Raw genomic sequence first — 16,347 nt, 5'->3', positions numbered from 1 at the left:
AGTGATGTTGAATACTTTTTCATGTGTCTGTTGGCCATTTGGATGTCTTCTTTGCAGAAATGTCTGTTCATGTCTTCTGCCCATTTCTTGATTGGATCCTTTGTTCTTTGGGTGTTGAGTTTGATAAGTTCTTTATAGATTTTGGATACTAGCCCTTTATCTGATATGTCATTTGCAAATATCTTCTCCCATTCTGTTGGTTGGCTTTTGGTTTTGTTGACTGTTTCCTTTGCTGTGCAAAAGCTTTTTATCTTGATGAAGTCTCAGTAGTTCATTTTTGCCCTTGCTTCCCTTGCCTTTGGCGATGTGTCTAGGAAGAAGTTGCTGCGGCTGAGCTTGAAGAGGTTGCTGCCTGTGTTCTCCTCAAGGATTTTGATGGATTCCTGTCTCACATTTAGGTCTTTCATACATTTTGAGTCTATTTTTATGTGTGGTGTAAGGAAATGGTCCAGTTTCATTCTTCTGCATGTGGCTGTCCACTTTTCCCAACACCATTTGTTGAAGAGACTGTCTTTTTTTCATTGGACATTCTTTCCTGCTTTGTCGAAGATTACTTGACCATAGAGTTGGGTCTATTTCTGGGCTCTCTATTCTGCTCCATTGATCTGTGTGTCTGTTTTTGTGCCAATACCATACTGTCTTGATGATTGCAAGGTGAGGAATTCTAATATACAGTATATTGCTCCAGTTCCATAATTAAACTGGTGGAATTTTTTCCCAAAAGTATAAAACAGGCATTGTATTTAATCACAGCTCTGCTTTTCCTGAGTTGTCAAATTTAGATAAAACACATCCTGGCTTAACCACTTTCTAGCTTTGTGACTGTCTATTTTGAGGGCAATTCTCTTAGTCTCAGTCTCCTTAGCTACAAAATGGGATGATAATAGGGTTGTTGAGACAATTGCATTCAATGGTGCATTTGAAATTCTTGGCTCCGTACTTGCACATAGTGAAACTAAAAAAATTGTAACTAAAAAAAAAATGTTTGAACAGGGTACACATGGTGAAATAGCAGCTGTGAAAAAATGTGAAACTGAGCTCCAGTCTTTTAAAGACCTATAATTTTTTTTTTTTTTTGACAGAGACACAGCGAGAGAGGGAACACAAGCAGGGAGAGTGGGAGAGGGAGAAGCAGGCTTCCCGCTGAGCAGGGAGCCCGATGCGGGGCTCGATCCCAGGACTCCGGGATCATGACCTGAGCCGAAGGCAGATGCTTAACAAATGAGCCACCCAGGCTCAGGTCATTTGTGATAAATAATACTACTCTCATTGAATTTATGAGGATACCAAGGCCTCAGAGAGGTTAAGTTTTTTGTTTTTTTGGTTTTTTTTTATTTATTTGAGAGAGAGAGAATGAGAGACAGAGCGCATGAGAGGGAAGAGGGCAGAGGGAGAAGCAGACCCCCTGCTGAGCGGGGAGCCCGATGTGGGACTCGATCCTGGGACTCCAGGATCATGACCTGAGCCGAAGGCAGTCGCTTAACCAACTGAGCCACCCAGGCGCCCCGAGAGGTTAAGTTCTAAAGTTAGAATGCAAATCTGTCTTTGACTTAAAATTTTATTATGACTCTTGAGGCACCTGGGTGGCTCAGTTGAGCATCCAACTCTTGATCTCGGGGTTGTGGGATCAAGCCCCCAGTTGGGCTCCACAATCAGCAGAGAGTTTACTTGAGATCCTCTCCCTTTGCTCCCCCCCTTGGGTGCGTGCGCTCTCTCAAACAAATAGATCTTTAAAAAAAAGCTTATGACTCTTATATTTGCCTCATTCTGCAAAGCCTTGTCAAATATTAAGAATAAATGACTTATGGGGTGCCTAGGTGGCTCATGGGTTAAATGTCCAACTCTTGGTTTTGGGGCTCAAGTCATGATCTCTGGGTTGGGAGATTGAGCCTTGTGGAGTCTGCTTCCCCTCTCCCTGTCCCTTTGCCTTTCCCACCACTCATGCACGCACACACACTCTCTAAAATTAAATAAATAAATAAAATAATGATGTTGTAAAATGACAGACTGAAGGTTGGTGGTATACCTTTTGTCATTTGAAAATATGGCAGATATTTCTTATGCAAATAATTTGATAGGCTTTGTTGATTGGCTTCCAGTTTTCTTAACAGGCTGGACTGATTTCTGTTGGTAAGAATGCCTTGGTTGTGGTAAAGGTGGAAGTGAATGTTGACCTATGAAGGAAAATAAGGAAGCCTGACTTGCCTCTTCACACCTTTGCATCAGGGCAGAGGGCAGCCAAGGTAGAGTCTGTATTACTAGTACCTCTTGGATGCAGTGTGTGTTAATGTTTATAGAATAATTAGTGCCTTTGGGAATGGAAAATGACTGACTCTCCCTCTTCTAAACTGCAACATTTGTGTACTTGGAGGATTAGGAATCTTCCAGTTTCTTAGCATGGCATTTCTCAATGCCGGTGCTTTCAAAAGAAACAAAACTCTGAAATGGAATATATACATTCAGTCTTTCATAAAAATATGCCAACACTTCTGAATATCAAAAGGCTTTAGAACTGGAGAATTGAAACCACCCATTTTCTTCATATCCTAAAAGACATCTTGAAATTCATGATTAAATATTTACAAAACACAAAGCTTGAGGGTCCCTGGGTGGCTTAGTTGGTTAAGCGTCTGCCTTCTGCTCAGGTTATGATCCCGGGCCCTAGGATGGAGCTCCTAGTCGGGCTCTGTGCTCAGTGGGGAGCCTGCTTCTCCCTCTGCCTCTGCCCCTCCCCCCACTCATGCTCTCTCAATGCTCTCTCTGTCAAATAAAATCTTTAAAAAAACCCCACAAAGCTTAAAATTAGAAAATAAGAGTGGACTGGCTGTTTGCTACCAGACAGAGCTATGCTTTGAATTTCTGGAGAGCTGCTCTGACTTAAGGGCTTCATAAGCTTTGAACGACTCTGATTCTGTGATATGTTACTGATTTACAGCAATGATTCTCTACCTTGGTGCACATCAAACTTATAGAACTTTATGGAAATACAAATGGAACAAGGCATTGAAGAATGTTTAATATCAGCAAAAAGGTCAAACTTAGTTCAAGATTCAAAATACATCCTTTTTTTTTTTAAAGATTTTTTATTTATTTGACAGAGAGAGATACAGTGAGAGAGGGAACACAAGCAGGGGGAGTGGGAGAGGGAGAAGCAGGCTTCCTGCGGAGCAGGAAGCCCGATGTGGGGCTCGATCCCAGGACCCTGGGATCGTGACCCGAGCCAAAGGCAGACGCTTAACGACTGAGCCACCCAGGTGCCCCATCTTTTTTTTTTTTTTTTAAGATTTTATTTATTTGAGAAAGAGAGAGAGTACAAGCAGGGGGAGCTGCAGAGGGAGAGGAGAAGCAGGCTCCCTGCTGAGCAGGGAGCCCGATGTGGGGCTTAATCCCAGGAACCCAGGATCATGCCCTGAGCTGAAGGCAGACGCTTAACTGACTGAGCCATCCAGGCGCCCCTCAAAATATGTCTTTCTTATAAGAAACTGGAGACCATAAACCTGTTCACTCTTTGGGTGAATAGAAAGGATTATAAGGCCAGTTGAATATCCTACTCAGTGACCCTTCACTATTAACATTCTTGATAACTTCCCCCCCTCCCCTTGCCTTATCTGGCTTTACTTAGAACCTTTAACATGGCTCACAGCAGCTACCTAAATCACATACTTTCTGGAAATTGCAGAGAGTTTTGTCAATCCCAAGGAAGAATTGAGGCTCTATTGCCCAATCTCTATAATCAAGTGGACTTTTGTCTTCTATATCCAGAAGCTGGAGAGGTACCTCCTGTTCCTTTCTAATCAGAATCATACCCCAGTCTTTATCTCTTGTCTTTAGTTCTTTGTGCTTTAATATGTACAGAGTGTTATATTTAATTTGATTACTGTGACTAACACAAGATTAGACAAGTTTTTGCTGTCTGTAGAAATCAGTTGTGTTTACAAGTTCTCAGAGTTTAAAAAATCTGAGCACATTTCAGAGCTAAATTTTTAAAGTTTAAACAGAACACAAGGCTTCACATAAAGTAGTAGAAACTTTTTTTTTTTTTTGCTCACAGTTGTCTGTAATGCCAAATGAAAAAAGGGTATGATGAATTATTTTCTTTCTATTAATATACCTCAGAACTTACTGAGTCTGTGCCTTTTTGCATTATAGGATATGTCTATTGTTTGTTACCACAATTAGATTATAAACTCCACTGAGGACAGGTGATTTGTTTTGCTCTCCACCCTAATCCCAGTGCCTAGCATATAGTAGGCACTCAATAAATATTTATTGAAGGAATAAGAGTGATATTTTTACCTGTTTTTCTCTTTACTGTTTCATTTCCTCTCCGTGTTCCTTCTACTTAATATTGATATGAATCATGGCTAAGGGCTTTCAATTTTTTTTTAAATGAGTTCTATTGACATATAATACATACAACATAAAATTCATCCATTTTTAAGCACGCAATTCAATTTTTAAAAAAGATTTTATTTATTTGAGAGAGAGCACAAGCAGGGAGAGTGGCAGGCAGAGGGAGAGGGGGAAGCAGACTTCCCGCGGAGCAGGGAGCCCGATGTGGGGCTTGATACCAGGACCCCGAGATTACGACCTGAGTCAAAGGCGGACACTTAACCGACTGAGCCACCCAGGCACCCCCGATTCATTTATTTTTAGTAAATTTACAGAGTTGTACATTCATCACCACAATTTTAGAACTTTTCATTATCCCAAAAAGATCCCTTGTGCCTATTTGCACCCCAGTCCCAGGCAATCACTAATCTAGTTTTGCCTTTTTTGGGCATTTCATTTAAATAAGATCATACAATATGGCTCTTTTGAGCCTGGCTTCTTTCACTTAGCATAATTTTTAAAAATTGAGGTAAAATTAATATAACATACAGTAACTATTTTAAATATACACTTCAATGGCATTTAGCATTTAGTGCATTCACAGTGTTATGCAACCACCATGCCTCTGGTTTCAAAATTGTTTCAGTGCCCCAGAAGAACATCCTGTACCTAGTAATCACTCCTCGTGTTCCCCATCCCCCATTCCTTGGCAACCATCAGTCCGCTTTCTTTCTCTATGGATATATGGATTTACCTTTCTGAATAATTCATCTTCAGAATATGAATCATGCACAATTTGAGCTTTTGTGTCTGGCTTCTTTCATTTAACATGTTTTCAGGGTTCATCCAACTTGTTACCATGTGTTAGTACTCCATTTCTTTTTATGACTGAATAATATTCCACTGCATAGATAGACTGCAGTTTATCTGTTCATCTGTTGATAGACATTTGGACTGTTTCCACCTTTTGGCTATTGTGAATAGTGCTGCTATGAACATTTATAAACAATTCGGCTTGAGTACCTGTTTTCAATTCTTTTTGAGTATATACCTAAGAGTGGAATTGCTGGGTCAATTGATAATTCTACGTATACCTTTTTGAGGAACCACCAGTTTGCCACAGCTACCTCACCATTTCACCTTCCCATAAGGAGTGTTCAAGGGTTTCTGTTTCTCTGCATCCTTGCCAACATTCATTTACCATATTTTGGATTAAAGCCATCTTGGTGGATGCGAAGTGGTGTCTCATGGTGGTTTGATTGGCACTTCATTAATGACAGTGATGTCGAACATCTTTTCATGTGCTTTTTGGCTCTTTGTGTATCTTCTTTTGAGAAAAGTCTATTCAAGTCCTTTGCCCATTAAAAAAAAAATTATTATTGGGGCACCTAGGTGGCGCAGTCTGTTAAGCATCCAACTCTTGGTTTCAGGCTCAGATCGTAATCACGGGGTTGTGGGATCGAGCCCTGTGTGGGGCTCGACTCTCAACGTAGAGTCTGCTTGGGATTCTCTTTCCCTCTCCCTCTGCCCCTCCTGCTCGTACTTGCTCACTCTCTCTCTCTCTCAAATAAATAGATAAATCTTTAAAATAATGTATTATTGAAGTATATAGTTGACATATAGTATGTAGTTATATGTTATATTATAGTGATTGACAATTCTATACATTATGCAGTGCTCACCATAATTAGTGTAGTTGCCCTTTGTCACCATACAAGGTTATTGCAATATTATTAACTATATTCCCTATGCTGTACTTTCCTCTCTGTGACTTATTTATTTTATAACTAAAAGTTTGTACCTTTTAAATATTTTATTTATTTATTTGACAGAGAGAGCAGGGAGAGTGTCAAGCAGAGGGAGAGAGAGAAGCAGGCTCCCTGCAGAGCAAAGGAAGCTCGATGTGGAACTCGATCCCAGGACCCCGGGATCATGACCTAAGCCGAAGGCAGTTGCTTTAACCAACTGAGCCACCCAGGCGCTGACGTTTGTACTTTTTAAATTCCCTTCACCTATTTCAGTTATCCCCCCACCCTCCTTTCCTCTGGCAAACACCAGTTTGTTCTCTATGAGTCTTTCTGTTTTTGTTGTTGTTGTTTGTTTATTCATTTTAATTGGGTTGTGTGTCTTTTGTTGTTGAGTCATGAAAATTCCATGTATATTATGGATACTAAAACCTTATTAGATATATGATTAGCAAATATTTTGTTGTCTTTTCACTCTCTTAATAATGTCTTTTGATGCACAAAGTTTGTGTGTCAAATATAAGAATCCATTGGCAAATCCAAGATCATGAATATTTACTATTTTTTTTCTAATAGTTTTATAGTTTTAACTCTTATATTTAGGTCATTGATCTATTTTGAGTTAATTTTTGTATGTGGAGTTAGGGTTTTAACTTCATTCTTTGCATGTGGATATCCTGTTGTCTTAGCACTATTTGCCGAAGAGACTATTCTTCCCATTGAATGTTGTTGGCACTGTTGTTGAAAATCAGTTGGCCATAGATATTTGAGTTTATTTCCGGACTCTCAATTCTATTCTGTTGGTTTATATGTTTCTCCTCATGCTTGTAATTGTAGTAAGTTTTGAAATTGGGAAGTCTCACTTACTTTGTTTTTCTTTTTTCTTTTTCTTTTTTTTTAAGATTTTTTATTGGGGGATAGGGGCAGAGGGAAAGGGAGAGAGAGAACCTTCAAGCAGACTCCAGTGCAGAGTCCCACATGGGGCTCAATCCCACAACTCATGAAATCACGACCTGAGCTGAAACTGAGAGTCAGCTCTCAACCAACTGAGCCACTCGGGCACCCCGTTTTTCTTTTTCAATATTATATTTGGTTATTTGGAGCCTTTATAATTCCATGTGAATTTGAGAATCAGCTTTTCCATTTCTACAAAAGAGGCCATTGGAATTTTGATAGAGATTGTGTTAAATCTGTAGATCCCTTTAGAGAGTATTCCATCTTAACAGTACTAAGTCTTCTAATCTATGAACATGAGATGTCTTCCATTTAGTCAGGTTTACTTTAAATTTTTCTTTTTTTTGGTTTCTGTGTTGTATATTTCTATAATGTTGGAATTGCTTAAATGAATCTGTATTTCTTTTGTTGGTAGAAAAAACTAAAGATAATGAAAAACTTTTTAAATCCAGTGTAGTTAACATATAGTGTTATATTAGTTTCAGGTGTATTTCTTTCAGTGATGTTTTGTAGTTTTCAGTGCATACATCTTCACTTCCTCTGTTAAATTTATTCCTAGGTATTTTATTCTTTTTGGTGCCATTTAAATGGAATTTTTTTTTTTAAGTAAACTCTGTGCCCAACATAGGGTTTGAACTCAGGACCCTGCGATCAAGAGTCACATGCTCTACCCACTGACCCCGCCAGGCAGATGCTTAATGACTGAGCCACCCAGGCGCCCTGAAAAGTTTTCAGTTTTGCACCATTAGGTATGATGTTAGCTGTGGACTTTTATAAATACTCCTTTTCATGTTAATGAAGTTTCTTTCATTCCTGTTTTTCTGACTCTTTTTTTATCGTGGAAGACTGCTGAATTTTACTAAATGCTTTTTCTGCATCTATTAAGATGATCATGTGTTTTTTTCCTTCATTCTATTAATGTGACACATTACATTGATATTCTTATGATGAATTATCCTAGCACTCCTGTGCTAAATCCTAGTTTGTCATGGTGTATAATTATTTTTAAGATTTATTTATTGATTTGAGAGAGAGAGAGCGCATGAGAGGGGGGAGGAGCAGAGGGAGAGGGAGAGACAGAATCTCAAGCTAACTCCTTGCTCAGTGTGAGCCAGATGTGGGGCTTGATCTCCTGACCCTGAGATCACGACCTGAGCTGAAACCAAGAGTCAGCCACTTACCTGACTGAGCCACCAGGCGCCCCAGTGTATAATCTTTTTAATGTGCTATTGGATTCAGTTGGATTTGTTAGATTTTGGTTGCTTTTTTTTTTAGGATTTTTCATCTATATTCATAAGGATTATTGATCTGAAGTTTTCTTGTGATATCTTTGTCTAGCTTTGGTATCAGCATAATGCTGGCATCATAATTATGTATTAGGAAATGTTGCCTCCTCTGCAATTTTTTGGAAGAGTTTCAGGAGAATTGGTGCATGTTTTAAGTGAGTGAAAGCATGAAAAATAACTCAGAATTTCCTAAAAACCTCAATTTTATTAATAATTTCATATAATTGATTTTTGATAATTGCTTAAACAATTACATTTTTTTTTAAAGATTTTATTTATTTATTTGAGAGAGAGAGAATGAGAGACAGAGAGCATGAGAGGGAGGAGGGTCAGAGGGAGAAGCAGACTCCCCGCCGAGCAGGGAGCCTGATGCGGGACTCGATCCCGGGACTCCAGGATCGTGACCTGAGCCGAAGGCAGTCACTTAACCAACTGAGCCACTCAGGCGCCCTAAACAATTACATTTTTAATATTGGTTCCTAACTAAATGTTTAGGCCATCTTTCAGTATGTTAGCAAAGGAACACAAATATAAAGTTAGCATGAAATGAGCTCATTGTATTTTTTTTTGAGAAGGTCACATATTTCAGGTAGGAAAAGAATGTGTGAGTTTTTAATAGATAAGACACTAAGTTCTGATTCTCAATACTGTTTTCTCTGTTCACTAACAAAGAGCTGGTGGTTCATAGTTCTGTTTTGTTTCATACTTTACATTAAAAGAATATATTTCTTCTAGCAGTAATATATTTTTACTTTTAAATTTAGAAATTATACAAGAGCATAAAGAAAATGTAAATTGTCCCTGATTCTACCACCCAAGGAAAACCTCATTAACATTTTGGTGGTTTTCTTTTTTATTTATGCACAGGTAAAAACGTGTATGTAAAAACTGACATTGTATAGCGTATTCAGGCAGTTTTTGCTCTGATTAACCTTTAAGAGCATTTTTTCCTTGTCATTAAATGGTCTCCAAAAACATACTTTTTTTCAACTAATATCTTCTTTTGCTAAGTTAGAAGTTTTCAGGTTCTTTAAATTTTGTTAGTTAACATACAATGCAATATTGGTTTCTAGAGTAGAATTCAGTGATTCATCCCTTACGTAAAATACCCAGTGCTCATCACAACAAGTGCCCTCTTTAATACCCGTCACCCATCTAGCCCATCCGCCCTCACCTCTCTCCATCAACCCTCAGTTCGTTCTCTGTTGTTAAGAGTCACTTACAGTGGGGTGCCTGGGTGGCTCGGTTAGTTGAGCAACTGACTCTTGGTTTCGGCTTAGGTCATGATCTCCAAGTTAGGAGATGGAGCCCTGTGTTGGGTTCCACATTCAGCAAGAAGTCTGCTTCCCCTCTCTCCCTCTGCCCCTTCTCGGGCTCGAGTGCTCGCTCTCTGTCTCTGAAATAAATCTTAAAAAAAAGAAAAAAAAGCCACTTATGGCTTGTTTCCCTGTTTCCCTCTCTCCTTTTTTTCTTTCCCCCTTCCCATATGTTCATCTGTTTTCTTTCTTAAATTCCACATATGAGTAAGATCATACGGTATTTGTCTTTCTCTGACTTATTTCACTTAGCATAAGGCACTCTAGCTCCATCCAGGTCATTGCAAATGGCAGGATTTCATTCTTTTTGATGACTAATATTCCATTGTGTATGTGTATGTGTGTATATATGTATGTGTGTATATATATACACCACATCTTTTTTTTAAAGATTTTATTTATTTATATGAGAGAGAGAGAGATAGCGAGAGAGAGCATGAGCAGGGGTGCGGGAGAGGGAGAAGCAGGCTCCCCACTGAGCAGGGAGCCTAATGTGGGACTCGATTCCAGGACTCAGATCATGACCTGAGTGGAAGGCAGACGCCCAACCAACTGAGCTATCCAGACACCCCTGTACCACCTCTTACCCATTCATCAGTGGATGGACATTTGGGCTCTCTTGGCTATTGATAATGCTGCTATAAACATTGGGATGCATGTATTCCTTTGAATCTGTATTTTTTATCCTTTGGGTAAATACCTAGTAGTGCAATTGCTGGGTTGTAGGGTAGATTTTTTTTTTTTTTAAGATTTTATTTATTTGAGAGACAGAGAGAGAGACAGCATGAGCAGGGGTGGGGGAAGGGCAGAGGGAGAGGGAGAAGCAGGCTTCCCGCTGAGGGGGGAGCCCGACACGGGGCTTGGTCCCAGGACCTCAGGATCACAACCTGTGCCAAAGGCAGTTGCTTAACCAACTGAACCGCCCAGGTGCTCCAGGTAGTTCTATTTTTAACTTTTTTTTTTATTATTAAAGATTTTATTTATTTGACAGAGAGAGACACAGAGAGAGAGGGAACACAAGCAGGGGGAGTGGGAGAGGGAGAAGCAGGCTTCCCGCCGAGCAGGGAGCCCAATGTGGGGCCCAATCCCAGGACCCTGGGACCATGACCTGAGCTGAAGGCAGATGCTTAGCGACTGAGCCACCCCAGCACCCCTATTTTTAACTTTTTGAGAGACCTCTAAACTGTTCTCCAGAGTGGCTGCAGCAATTTGCATTCTCACCAACAGTGCAGGAGGGTTCCCCTTTCTCCACATCCTTGCCAACACTTGTTGTTGCTTGTGTTGTTAATTTTAGCCATTCTGACAGGTGTGAGGTGGTATCTCATTGTGGTTTTGATTTGCATTTCCCTGATGATAAGTGATGTTGAGCATCTTTTCCTGTGTCTGTTAGCCATCTGGATGTCTTCTTTGGAAAAATGTCTATTCATGCTTTCTGCCCATTTCTTAACTGGATTATTTGTTTTTTGGGTGTCGAGTTTGGTAAGTTATTTATAGATTTTGGATACTAATCCTTTATCAGATATGTTGTTTACAGATAGCTTCTTTCATGCTGCCTTTTAGTTTTGTTGATTGTTTCCTTCACTGTGCAGAAGCTTTTTATCTTGATAAAGTCCCAACAGTTCATTTTTACTTTTGTTTCCCTTGCCTCTGGTGACATGTCTAATAAGAAGTTGCTATGGCTGAGGTCAGAGAGGTTTCTGCCTGTGTTCTCTAGGATTTTGATGGTTTCCTGTCTCACATTTAGGTCTTTCATCCATTTTGAATTTATTTTTGTGTAAGGTGTAAGAAAGTGGTCCAGTTTCATTCTTCTGCAGTTCTCCCAACACCATTTGTTGAAGAAACTGTCTTTTTTCCATTGGATATTCTTTCCTGCTTTGTCCAAAATTAGTTGACCATATAGTTGTAGATCTGTAATTTTTTTTTAAGATTTTATTTCTAAGTAATTTCTAAACCCAACATGGGCTTGAACTTACAACCCTGAGATCAAGAGTCACATGCTCTATTGACTGAGCCAACCAGTTGCCCCTCCAAAAACATGATTTTTGAAGGCTCTGTAATTAGTCATGGATCTGCTTAACCATTCTCTTACGAATAAACATTTTCTAATTTTCCAGATATCCATGTTTTCATTCAGAACTCATTTTAACTTCTTTTGAAATAATTTCAGGCTTATAGAAAAGTGCAAATAGAACAGAGAATTCTCATATCCACATTCCCTAAATGTTAACATTTTACCACATTTGCTTTGTCATATTCTTTTCTCTGTTATGCACACACATTTTATTTTTTCTGAATTGTAATAGTAGGGCTGGGAAGCATGAGGAGAATGAGGCATTTGCCTTGGGCACAAAATTTGAGTGGGTACCAAAAAACTCAGGAATCAAGATAGATATTTTAATGCAATATTGAAATAAAAATTAATGTAAAATAATGTATGATTAATATAAACATTTTAAAGACAGTGTCAATAATTGCAGGCATGATGCCCTTTTATTTCCTTTTTTTAAAAAAAGATTTATTTATTTAGTTTTATTTTATTCTTTAAGATTTTATTTATTTGACAGAGAGCACACAAGCCAGGGAGAGAGAGAGGGAGAAACAGACTCCCTCTGCTTCTGAGCAGGGAGCCCAACGCGGGGCTCGATCCCAGGACCCTGAGATCATGACCTGGGCCAAGGGCAGACGCTTAACCTACTGAGCCACCCAGGTGCCCCTACTTATTTATTTTAGAGAGAGACAGAGAGAGAGGGCATGAGTGGGAGGGGCAGAGGGAGAGGGAGAGACTCCACACTGAGCACGAAGCCCCATGTGGGGCTCGATCTCACCACCCTGGGATCACGACCTGAGCCAACTGTACCACCCAGGTGCCTGATGCCCCTTTATTTCTAAATATTTCAGTGTGTTTCCTTTAAAAAAGGAGGGATGGTATTCTCTTACATAACCATAATACAATGATCAAAATATAGGAAATAACTGATGTAATACTAGTACCTAATATTTAATCTACAGATGTTCAATTTTTATCAGCTGTCCTAGTAGTATTCTTTATAACAAAACAACTTTTTTCTGACTCAGGATCCTATCCAGGATCAAACGTTGAATTAGTTGTCATGTCTCCTTAATGACATGACAACTCTGAACTAAAGAGTGACATCCTTTGAAGTAAACAGTGCTTATCCTTCATGACTTTAACACTTCTGAAGAGTGCTGACCATGTATTTTATAGAATGTCCTTTGATTTGTGTTTGTCTGTTATTTCTTCTTGATTAAATCCAGGTTATAAATTTTTAGTAAGAATACCACAGAGGTAGTGCTGTGTCCTTCTCAGTGCATTGTATCAGAAGACACAAGGTATCCTGTTACTGGTGGTGTCCCCTTTAATCACTTGGTTAAGGATGCATCTGACCAGGTTACTCCACTGTAAAGTTATGATTATTTTCTAATTAGTTGGTAACTTGTGTGGAGATACTTTAAGACTGTAAATGTACTGTTTCTCTTCGTACTTCTTAGTATCCATTGATGATTCTTGCCTTAAACAGTTATTTACTATGATGCTTGCCAAATGGTACCTTAAAAAATTTCCCATCACTCTTTTCTCATTTATTGGTCAGAATTTTACTCTAAGAAAGAATTTTCCTTTCTTACTTCTGTATGTATTTATCATATTATTAATATTTATCAGTATGGACTCATGGATTCTTTCTTCTATGAGTTATAATCCAGTACTATCATTATTTATATTGTTAAATACAGGGTTTTGTGGGGTTTTTTTTTCTTGCTCAGGTCACAGTCTGATGTGCATCGGCAGGGCTAGGCCTCTGCTCCTCACACATTCAGAGACCCAGGCTCCTTAAACCCCTAGAGTAGCCCTTTCAACTGGAAGTCTGGGGAAATAATTAAGCCCTAATGCCTTAAGACATCTGTTGCATGCAACAAGTTAATTTCTCTATGATTCTGGAGTGGTGCTAATTATATGCCATCCTTGGGAGAACTGAGGAATTAGTCTAGTCATTCACATCATTGTATTAAGGGCTTAATTTTCTCAGGAAACCCTGGTTGGGAAGGGAAGGGCTTCTCTGGAGACACAGTCTTCTGCTGACTTCTCTGCAACTGGTTGAAAGAGGAAGGAAGAAAACATGAAGGATCCCATGGAGGGTCAGGCTGGAGTTGGCAACATCAATCACCAATGTTCCATTAGGCAGAATGGCTCAGTATTGTCCCTAGCTTCCAGAGAGGCTAGAGAACAGTCTAGCTGTGTGTCCAGTACGAAAAGAAAACAGGATTTGGTGAACTCAGAACAATCTCTGATACGCTTCCTTTACTCTGCTTCCTTACTCTGCTTTGCTTTTCTTTCTATCACTTATTCCAAATGCCACATGTCTATTTCTTGTTTGTTTCTCCCACTAGAATGTAAATTCTCTTGATAAAATAATTTGTTTCATTTATCTACTGATACAGTATCTAGCACATAATAGGCAAAATCTTGAATTAATTGCCTCAAACACTACTGTATAATGTTCTAGCATTAGAGTGTTCTTGCCATCTTTAGTCTGATAAGACAGAAGGAAAGGACATCTTGAGAAGGCTCATACAATAGCAGAGGCAATGAGGTATTTACCCCTTTGTTGATGTGAGAAAGCTTGCAATGCATTCTGGAACAGTGATATTTAGCCTTTGGGTTGTAATTTATTACTGAGTTTTGAAATCTATTTTTTTTATTATTATTTTTAAAGAATTTATTTGAGAGAGAGAGAATGAGAGAGAGCACATGAGAGGGGTTAGGGTCAGAGGGAGAAGCAGACTCCCTGCCAAGCAGGGAGCCCGATGTGGGACTAGATCCAGGGATGCCAGGATCATGACCTGAGCTGAAGGCAGTCACTTAATCAACTGAGCCACCCAGGCGCCCTATTTATTTATTTTTAAAAGAGATTTATTTATTTTATTTTAGAGAGTGTGTGTGTGAGTGGGGGGAGGGGCAAAGGGAGAGGGAGAGAATCTCAAGCCAACTCTTCGCTGAGCACAGAGCTGGATGTAGGGCTTGATCTCACAACCCTGAGATCATGACCTGAGCGGAAATCAAGAGTCGGACACTCAACCAACTGAGCCACCGAGCACCCCTGAAATCAATTTAGAATGCAGTGACCAGCGTTGTTTCTTTTAAAAAATCAAATAGAATAGAGAATACTAGAGTTTATTGCATGTAATAAGGTTATATATTTTCAGTTATAATTGTATATGTATACTAGGTTGCAGTATTAAATGTGTTTAATTGTGGTAAGAAATATATAATGTGTAACTTATTAAATATTTTTAAGTATACAGTTCAGTAGTGTTAAGTATATTCACACTGTTGCAAAACAGATCTCCAGAACTTTTTCATCTTCCAAATCTGAAACTCTGTACCCATTAAACAATTCCCTTTTTCCCCTTCCTCCTACTTCCTGGTAGCCACCATTCTCCTGTTACCATACATTAAATGCATTTTTTACTGTCCAGAATACATTTGAGAAATATTGGTCTAAGACATCAGCAACATACTGCCTACTCCAGCTCAAACATCTGTGTGTCTCTTTTATGTCAGGCCACTGTGGTGCTAGGTGCTGGAGATTTCAAGAAGAAGTAGACATGGCCTCTGCTATTGAGACATTCCCATTCTACCTGGGGACAAAGACCAACCGAGCAAGTGCTGTTTGCCAGGCAGAGAAAGACAGGAATATGTTGTAGGCCAGGTTAAGGGAGAAACAAAGGCACAGAAACCTCAGAGTACAAGATCTGTAGCTTGGGGAGGAAGGAAGTGGCCGGCATTAAGATTAGGAAGGTGAAAGAAACAAAGTCCTTGAAAGAAATACTTTGGACCTTATTCAGAGGCAGTGGCAAGTTATCAGAGATTTTATTCATTGGGGGAATGATGTGGTAGTAGTCTGTATTTGGAAGACTGTCTGGAGCTGCATGGAAGGTACTGGGGTGCTCTCTGGGGGTGTTTTTAAAATTTTTAAAAAGATTTTATTTGAGAGTGAGAGAGAGCACGAGCAAGGGGAGGGGCAGAAGGAGAAGCAGACCCCCCCCATGAGCAGGGAGTCTGATGCGGGACTCGATCCTGGGACTCCTGGATCATGAACTGAGCTGAAGGCAGATGCTTAACCAGCTGAGCTACCCAGGCACCCCTGGGGGTATTCTTTTAAAGTTGAGGCTAGAGAAAGCATAGAGAGTGGACGCGAATTTCAAGAGTAGACTCAATTAAGTCCTGGTGCCCTGTTGAATGTGTGCTGGGGGGGGGGAAGGGTGATGTGGTGAGGCAGAGGGAGGAGGTACAGACAGGCTTCCATGGTGATGGTGACAGGAAGACCTAGGACAGATTTGGTCTCAGCCATTCAAGTGCAAACCTCCAGAGGCAATGAGAAATAGAGGTATGGAGCTCAGGAACAACGTAGGAATACAGAAATGGACTTGGTACGTGCATCTGTTGTGGCAACAGCAGTCGTGGGGGGTTGTGACAGCTACAGAGAGAAGGAGGCCTGGGGCTTTGCAACAAGAAGGGCAGCAGTGAGAGAGAGTGCCACTGAGACCAGAAAGGTAGGAGGACAAATGAACAACGTTTTGGCTAAGCCAATGGAAAGGGGAATCCAAGAAAGCAGGGCTAGTCAACCATGTCAGGTGTAGGGGAGGTCAAATACAATGAGGAAGGGGCAGAGGGTGATGATGGTGGACTGCCAG

General features: G+C 39.8%; 1 protein-coding gene and 1 long non-coding RNA gene across 2 annotated transcripts in view; both read left to right on the top strand.

Moving 5' to 3' along the window:
- The window catches only part of PRKAR2A (protein kinase cAMP-dependent type II regulatory subunit alpha), a 105,452-nt gene that overhangs the window by 29,693 nt on the left and 59,412 nt on the right, over positions 1–16,347 (top strand). The window lies entirely within an intron of this gene.
- LOC145721107 (uncharacterized) lies at positions 9–7,579 on the top strand. Its single transcript, XR_014144574.1, has 2 exons — positions 9–1,512; positions 7,311–7,579. It is a non-coding gene; the product is annotated as an uncharacterized LOC145721107 (long non-coding RNA).

Source organism: Leptonychotes weddellii, chromosome 1, assembly GCF_054177405.1.
Source record: "Leptonychotes weddellii isolate Sample4059 chromosome 1, ASM5417740v2, whole genome shotgun sequence".
NCBI classification, from domain to species: Eukaryota; Metazoa; Chordata; class Mammalia; order Carnivora; family Phocidae; genus Leptonychotes; species Leptonychotes weddellii.
Note: the sequence above shows the minus strand (reverse complement) of the source record. Positions and strands in the feature narration are given on the sequence as shown.